This window comes from Monopterus albus, unplaced genomic scaffold (assembly GCF_001952655.1).
Source record: "Monopterus albus unplaced genomic scaffold, M_albus_1.0 scaffold295.1, whole genome shotgun sequence".
Taxonomy (NCBI): Eukaryota; Metazoa; Chordata; class Actinopteri; order Synbranchiformes; family Synbranchidae; genus Monopterus; species Monopterus albus.
In genome coordinates, this window is record NW_018128175.1 from 331,025 (window position 1) to 338,654 (window position 7,630).

The 7,630-nt window shown below is 41.0% G+C and overlaps 1 protein-coding gene across 1 annotated transcript in view; it reads right to left on the reverse strand.

The window, feature by feature from the left end:
• Positions 1-7,630, reverse strand: part of b4galnt4a (beta-1,4-N-acetyl-galactosaminyl transferase 4a) — a 138,466-nt gene that overhangs the window by 62,314 nt on the left and 68,522 nt on the right.

The window sequence follows — 7,630 nt, forward strand, 5'->3', positions numbered from 1 at the left end:
TAAAATGAGGGGGCTTTTGTCAAGAAGGCATCCTTGTTTTAACAGTGCCGTCTCAGAGGAGGAAAAAAGAAAATTTTAGAGTGGAAGAGGCAAGAAGACAGAGCTGTCGGATGCCAAGCCTTTGATTACTTTTTAAACTTCCGAGGGAGAGAGATGAAGGAGGGCAGGGGAGGTAATGATGAAGTGATGTGACAGCAGGCTCCCCCTCCTGTCTGCCGCCAGAGGAGCGCAAAGTGCCTGATGTTTGTGCTCACAAACAAACTGGCTTTGTCTGACACACACACACTCAGTGAAGGACACAACATTCATAATACATCAGCTGGTGTCTCACATGAAACAAAGACAGCAGTAGACTAAAAGTAGGAGACAATATTTAGTGGCCAGAAACTAGATTTCAGCTCCTGCAAGAAAACATTATACTATTTTAGCAGACACCTGTTGAAACACTTACATAAGCCTAAAATGTTAATGCATGTCTATTATATGCATTTTACAGCAGATGACCCTTTTTAGTACAATATAAATAAAGCCACGATGAAGAACAGAGCTAATGATCAGTTCTTAACCGCACTACTACTGTACACTTTACATTTTGCTACACTTCTAGTTTGTACAGAACTACCTAGCATGTAGTAAGACATCTTTTATTTCTGCAGTCAGTCCTATTTATACAGTCAAATCATTATTGCTCTGTTTCCTAATTAACACTTTGGTCAACTGAGAGTTGTTAAGGTGTTTTGTTCTTGCCATAAACACAAAAAATGTTTGGTGCTGCTATCACTTCTAGTAAAATTTCTCTGCTTAGGGATATTGTGTGCCTACTGTGAGCAAACCAAGAGCCAAGAGCTTTTTGTTCCTGCCTGTGATGGGCAGTTAGCTTGCCAGCTAATCAGCTTAATCAGCTTTCACTATTACAAAAGGTGCAATTTTCCACGTGGCTAAAGGACTTTGTGATTTTTGGAAATAATATGTTGTCAGTCCTAGAAGGCCAAACTTTATATCACTGCTCAAGTTTGGACAGTAAATCACACTGACATTACTTTCCCAGAGTGCTGCCTCAGCTTAATCCAACTCAAAGTCTGCTTATCGATGCAATACTAAAAGGTACAGTAATATCCATTGACCTGAAGTTGCACTGCATCCTTCATCAGCTGTATCTCGTTCTCTTTATAGAGTGTACTGACTTTGCAATTTAGCTGGCTGTTGTCATTACTTACAGTGTACTACAAATACTTGTAGCATTTTACATGACTCAGTATTTCAGAATTACAATCACTAACTTATAAGTAGATCTACTGGGCACTAAGCCCAGAACTGTGTTATGTTGTTTCACTGATAATTAAAGTTGACACTAAGGGGCCCAAGAGATGGCCTTAATGTATTAAATATCACATCTAGGCAAAACAGGGGATGTCAATCACACTGATGAGACTGACTATTTATCATATGCTCACACCGTTTACAATGTGGGCATTTGTCTGCTATGTCAGTGACAGCAAGAACCAGGGAGAGCAGCAATTAATGGCAACTAAACTAAATTATTTCATGTATGAACATGCATAGTAGAATTGGAAATCTCATAAGGACTGATTGATAAATTAGCTGTCTGATTAGTGAGCTTCTGCCACTGATATCCACCAGCCACTGTAGTGGGTGCTAGCCCCTAGACGTTCCCTTCTGGAGTCTCCACGTTCACACGGCAAGATTAAAACAGACGACCTTGTCGCTGATCCCAGCTGAGGGAAACAGCTGATGCCAGTGTCCTAGAATACCAATGAGTTTAATTAATCTTCCTTATTAAACACAAATAAGAATAAGTCTAAAATGGAGGGGAGACTGAAAAACAGAGGCAAATGAGAAATAGAGCAGAGCAGAGATTTGGGACTGGTTTCACAAATCGTGATGCCCCTCACACACCACGATAAACCCTGTGAATGAGAACCTTTTATTCAAGTTAACAGTACATTAATGAGTCCCATCATAATAATATAGTTCTTCCCATTTTTCATCCTATAGTTTTCCTGAATTATCATAGGCTCCTGATGTTCATTGTTCATAATAAAACATGCAGCTGGAGGCAAAGACACCTGGGTGACATTTACTGGAGCAATGTCTAATCACAATGATTTATCACTGCAAAGGAAAAGCTGTGATCTTTCCCCGCTCTCATCTGCGATGGGGATGTTTCTAAATTATAGCATGATTCTGATACTGTAAACAGATATTCAGACACATCTTGCTATGCGTCAGACAATGTTGGATAAGAAAGTGACAGTGCATGATCCCGAACAGACACTTCACCTACGTATGTGACAAGATTATGCCGGCTGTGATTACCTGGGAGAGATCTGTAGAGACAAACGGCTAAATAAAAGAAAGGTGGACCCAAAACAAATAGGTATAAAAAGAGAATGAAGACACAAAGTGGCAGACTGGAGAATAAGCAACATTCTGTAGCAGAAGATTTGATTTGATTTGATTTATTCTTTCAAGCATGTAAAGACAGTTGATATGTCAACACACATAATTTTACACATATCCAACAAATGCTAATCCATTATCAAATTGCTTATACCTAGTACATGCTTGAATGGAGTAGGAAGAAGTCAGACTTATCCAGTCCTACCCCATGACATCATCTTACCATCATTGGTTTGCAAGCAGTAACTCTACATAAAGAGAGAAAAGAGAAAGAAACAGGAACAAAAACAAGAGAGAATAAGTGACTGCTGGAGCAATAAAAAGAGAAAAGCACCACTGAGGGAAGACCTTTGATAGGGAGCGCACAGTGCACTGTACCAGTCTAGTCCTCTGGAATCCCTTTGGCAAAGAGAAAGGCTGAAGTGATTGCAAGCTGCCAGAATCCCTTTCCCATCTCTCTGTACTGAACAGGCCAGTGTCTGCTTGGCTTCTGAGCAGCAGCACAAAGTCCTGTGAAGTATTATCCACTCTCTGTGGCTCTGTTATGCCATGTCGTAATAATAATAATAACATCCTGATCCATCATCTCGTTCTATTACTATGTACTCTGGCTTATTGAAATATGTCATGCTTATCCACTGCTAGGTTACTTCAAGTCAAGATGCTTAGATCGAAAATTCACATTATAAAAAAGGAATGCAACAGTAACAAAATAGCACATTTTCTCACAAGCTTACCTTCACAGTTGTCCTTATCTAAAAAGGTAAAAGAATCTGATTCATAATAGGAAATGTAGCTGAGTGCAATGGGCTGGCTCTAATCTGATTCCTAACATTTAGGTGCTTTCAAACAATTGTTTGGCATGACTGGAAATAATAAATCTTGATTGAGGAGTCATCTAAGCACCGTAGCATGAGTGACAAAGAAAACAGTGTGAGCAACTACTATACGAGGGAAACTGAGATTTTCAAAAGTCCTCTGAGGAAAGGGAGGAGCATGAAGCCTGAGATGATGTGGCTCACTATTTTTATGTCTCTAGTTCCTACCTTGGAGAACCAATTACACCATTTCAAGACAGGGAGGCAGAAAATGATTGCATTACTCTTTCAAGAGTCTTGTGGGGGTTCAGAAGTGTGTTTATGCAAGTCCTCAGATGCTATCATAAGAGGGGAGCACTAGAAAACTCAAGGTGATTATTACACTATTACGTGTCCCATATTCATCTGTATTTTTTACGGCCTCCCAACACACTCCCCACACCACATGGTATACACAATAAAACCCATGAGTTTTTCCTCATCCAGCGCTGTCAGTTTAATCAGTTTGGCATCATTCTGACTTTTAAAGTACAGTATCTTTTCTTCTTGCAGGCTGAAGGGACAGAGAGAGATGTGAAGAATGAGTCAGCTACTGGCATACAAATGCAGATGTCTAATGAGCAGTTATTGTTCTTCACAATAAGAAATTAGTACAGTGCAGTTCTTTTACAAAAATATAGCAAGTCAGCATAACCAGACATATGGGCTGCCTGTCAGGATCGGCAAGTAAAGCTGCCGATAATGTCAATGGTGAACTCAATTATAAGGCCAGATGAGGATAAGCATAACACTGTCTCTTTAATCAGAGCACTGGACCTGAAACACATGATAAACAATGCAGGAGCAAGAGTCTGATTCAACAAGTAACACTCTCAGGTTGATAATCCAGTCCAGGGTCAGAGCCAGCAAACTCACACATCCAAGGTATCCACGAGAAGAACGATCAGAAGGGGAAGTCCATAAGTTGGTGCACAAAATCCAAACAAAATCAAAAGGGTTAGGCAGTACTCAGTGGCTATAAGGCAATCCGGGGTCAGAGCTGGAATAACAGGCACAAGAAAAAAACGCTGGAAAGTCTGAACATGAGTTAGAACAATCTGGCAGCTTCCTGGTGGGAGGGAGCTGCCTATAAAGGGGTGAAAACAGGTGCAAACATTAAACGCTGACTAGGGTAAAGAGTCCGAAGCTGAGGTGAGACTGTAACCGGAAGTGATGTCAAAATAAAAGCATGAGACCGGAAGCAGTGGGGCAGAATCGTGACAGCTGCTTGCAATCTCAGTCTGTGTACTTACTCCACACGTAAACTGAGCAGTTAGTGTCTTCAAAATGGTTTGTTTCTATAATCTCTGATGGTGGAAGATTTTGTAATTGAACCCGTTGTTTTAGAAAGCAGGAAGAGCTGCCTGATGAAAGCTGGACACTGATATAACTCTGAGACATGAGCAAACACTGCTGGAAATGGAAATGTAATTTTTGCCTGCTGCCTGCCATATGCTGATGTGGCAGCTGTTGCCTAATAAATATAGGAGTGTCCTGCCAACCACATCCTGGATCAGACCTTGTGAGCACCGAGAGGTTAAATCTTCTGCAGCATTATCTAACAATAAGCCATTCTAGTCTATTTCAGTAAGAATGCAGCTTTGGGTACCCCAGTACCTTTACACCCAAATCCTTATCCATTTTAGCAAAGTGACTGGTACTGCTGAATAGAAATCAGCCTAAATGTCTTTAGTTAAACTATTGCAGAACAAATTCCACTGAAGAGAAAGAAAAATTGCAACTATTTTTTGTCATGCTGCCTGCATTATTCATGAAAGAAATTACATGTCGGTCAATGGAACAACAGTAGAAAGGCTGAGTGAGGAAAAAAAGGGAGAAAATGGGACATAAATAAGGGATGGCAGAAGTCGATAATAGGAGCGATAGAGTCAGTGGCTCCAATTCATTGGTTGGAAGACTAATGGTGCAGGGATTAGTATGGCAGTGAGACAATAAGACACAAAGAAGAAGAAGGGGAGAGACTGACAGACAGTGATGATGTTTGTGCATGCATAAGTGTGTTCTATCAAAATAAGCTGTTTTAATGAAATAGTCTATGTGAGACAGCTGCAAGGGGGTTGTCTACAAAGTGCAACACCAAAAAACACTGCAACAGCAACACTGCAAAAATATTCATTAGCTTCACTCTTAAGAAACAAACTAAGTATTATGGTACCAAAAGAAGACCAGTGATGCATTAAATGATTTTAGTGACACTACTCGCGAATATTTTTCCTGGGCTCCACTATCTCCCAGGACCTGAAGTGGACGTCCAACATCAGGACCATCACAAAGAAGGCACAGCAGAGGATGTACTTCCTGTGCCAGCTAAGGAAGTTTGACCTGCCCCAGGAGCTGCTCATACAGTTCTACAGAGGAATCATCGAGTCTGTTCTCTGCACCTCGATCACTGTCTGGTTTGGCTCAGCAACCAAACAGGACACGTACAGACTTCATTGGACAGTCAGGACTGCAGAAAAGGTCACTGGTGTGAGCCTGCCCTCCATGGAGGACCTGTACACCTCACAGGTCAAAAGGAGGGCAGAGAGGATCACTGCAGACCCCTCACACCCTGGACACAATCTGTTTGAATTCCTCCCCTCTGGACAGCGTTACAGGTCACTGTGCACTAAGACAACCAGGCACAGGGACAGTTTCTACCCCTGGGCTGTCACTCTGATGAACACTTAACCAATGACAATAACCCTCAGTGCAATACCTGTAAATATACATTGTACAGATTATACACGTCTCTAGTTTTAAGTACTCTGCTTTTATTCCTATGTATCTCATTTCAATGAACATTCCTTTGTCTGTCTGCATTATTTACTGCCTGTTTATACTGCTTATTCTGCATTGTTTGCACTGTTTGTTGCTGTTAATACTGCTTATTTTGTTATATTACACAGCCTTATGCTGGTTTACTGTTTACTTACATAAAAGTGCTCTGTATCTGAACGACACAAAACAGACTGATGGAGCAGCGATGTTACATATCTGTTGTCTGAAAAGGGATGTACTGTCCTATGCATCAAAATGATATAAAAATATTTGCCTGACTGATGGAGGACAGGATTTTGCTTTGCGTTGAGCAGTGGACAGAGAGCAGGTAAAGCTTAAACCCGCTTTGCGAAAGCTTGCAACCTTTGCACTGTAATTAAAACTGTCTGAGAGGGCCTTCGGTATAGGCTTAGGAAAAATTCTCTGTGGAAAAACAGTTAAAGGTGCCTTTAATCATTATAAATTCAGAGTAAGTAGAGCTTGAACAAGATGCAAGTCAGATTAGTGGAAAATGAGAAATGAGCAGATGCAGAAAGTAAAGGCAGAAAGTCACCATCTGAACTGGAATCCAGCATGATGCCATGCTCTTCATTTGCTGGAAGAGCAACAAACTGCGTTACTCTGCACCTTTTCTATCACAGTACGGTCTGGATGAAAATGAGAAATAAAGAACAGAGGTCTGTCATCCATATTAGACCTGGGATTTCTGTCCAGGCTTGGTTACTATTGATGGGGTGTGACATGGGGCAGCCAGCAAACAGAACAGGCAAACACTCAACTGCCAATCATCCTCGACCCGCTCGGTGCTCAATATGACCTAATCAACACTGAGCCTGCCGCAGAGAAACTGAAGCAATCTCTGACAGAGAAGGACATGGATATACAAACCCACAAACAGAGTGGACACAAGTATGCTCCCAGTAACACTGTTTTTGTATGTAGCATTTTTCCCTGAAGTGTTTTTCTCAACCAGCAGAGACAGATGGGTAGATAAATGTTATCTTTTCCCTGTTATAAATGCTTTTATGTACAACCCTATCGACACTGGCCACAATGCAGAGCACTTCCAGGTGTAAGAAGGCTTAGCTTTTTTGAGAAAATACCATATGATGTCTGTGGCTTTTTCAGGCAAATGTTAAAAGAAAAACATCCAGGTTGCAAGCGAGAGCAGACGTCTTTACTGCTCCTCTCGTCTGTTCTACGATTTTTCACATCTTCTACATTTTCAAGTCTTTGAACAAATTCTACAACTATTAAAATGCCTCCAAGTGGGAAAAGAGCTAATAAATCAGAAGCGAACGAGGATGTTGAGGCAGAAGAGGATTATATTTTAGTGGCGCAAGTAACAGATGTTGAGTCAGCAGAAGCAGATGTACACCGCACTGTTGAGCCAACAACAAGACAACTTCAAAGGTTTTGTGCAACTATTTATGGAGACAAATAATAAGAGACTTGATGACATGACCAGAGAAATACAAGAGATAAAAACGAGTTTGCAGTTTACCCAGCGAGATGTGGATGTGATTGAAGCAGCCATGGGTGAACAGAAAATACAAACCAAGGAAACAAGG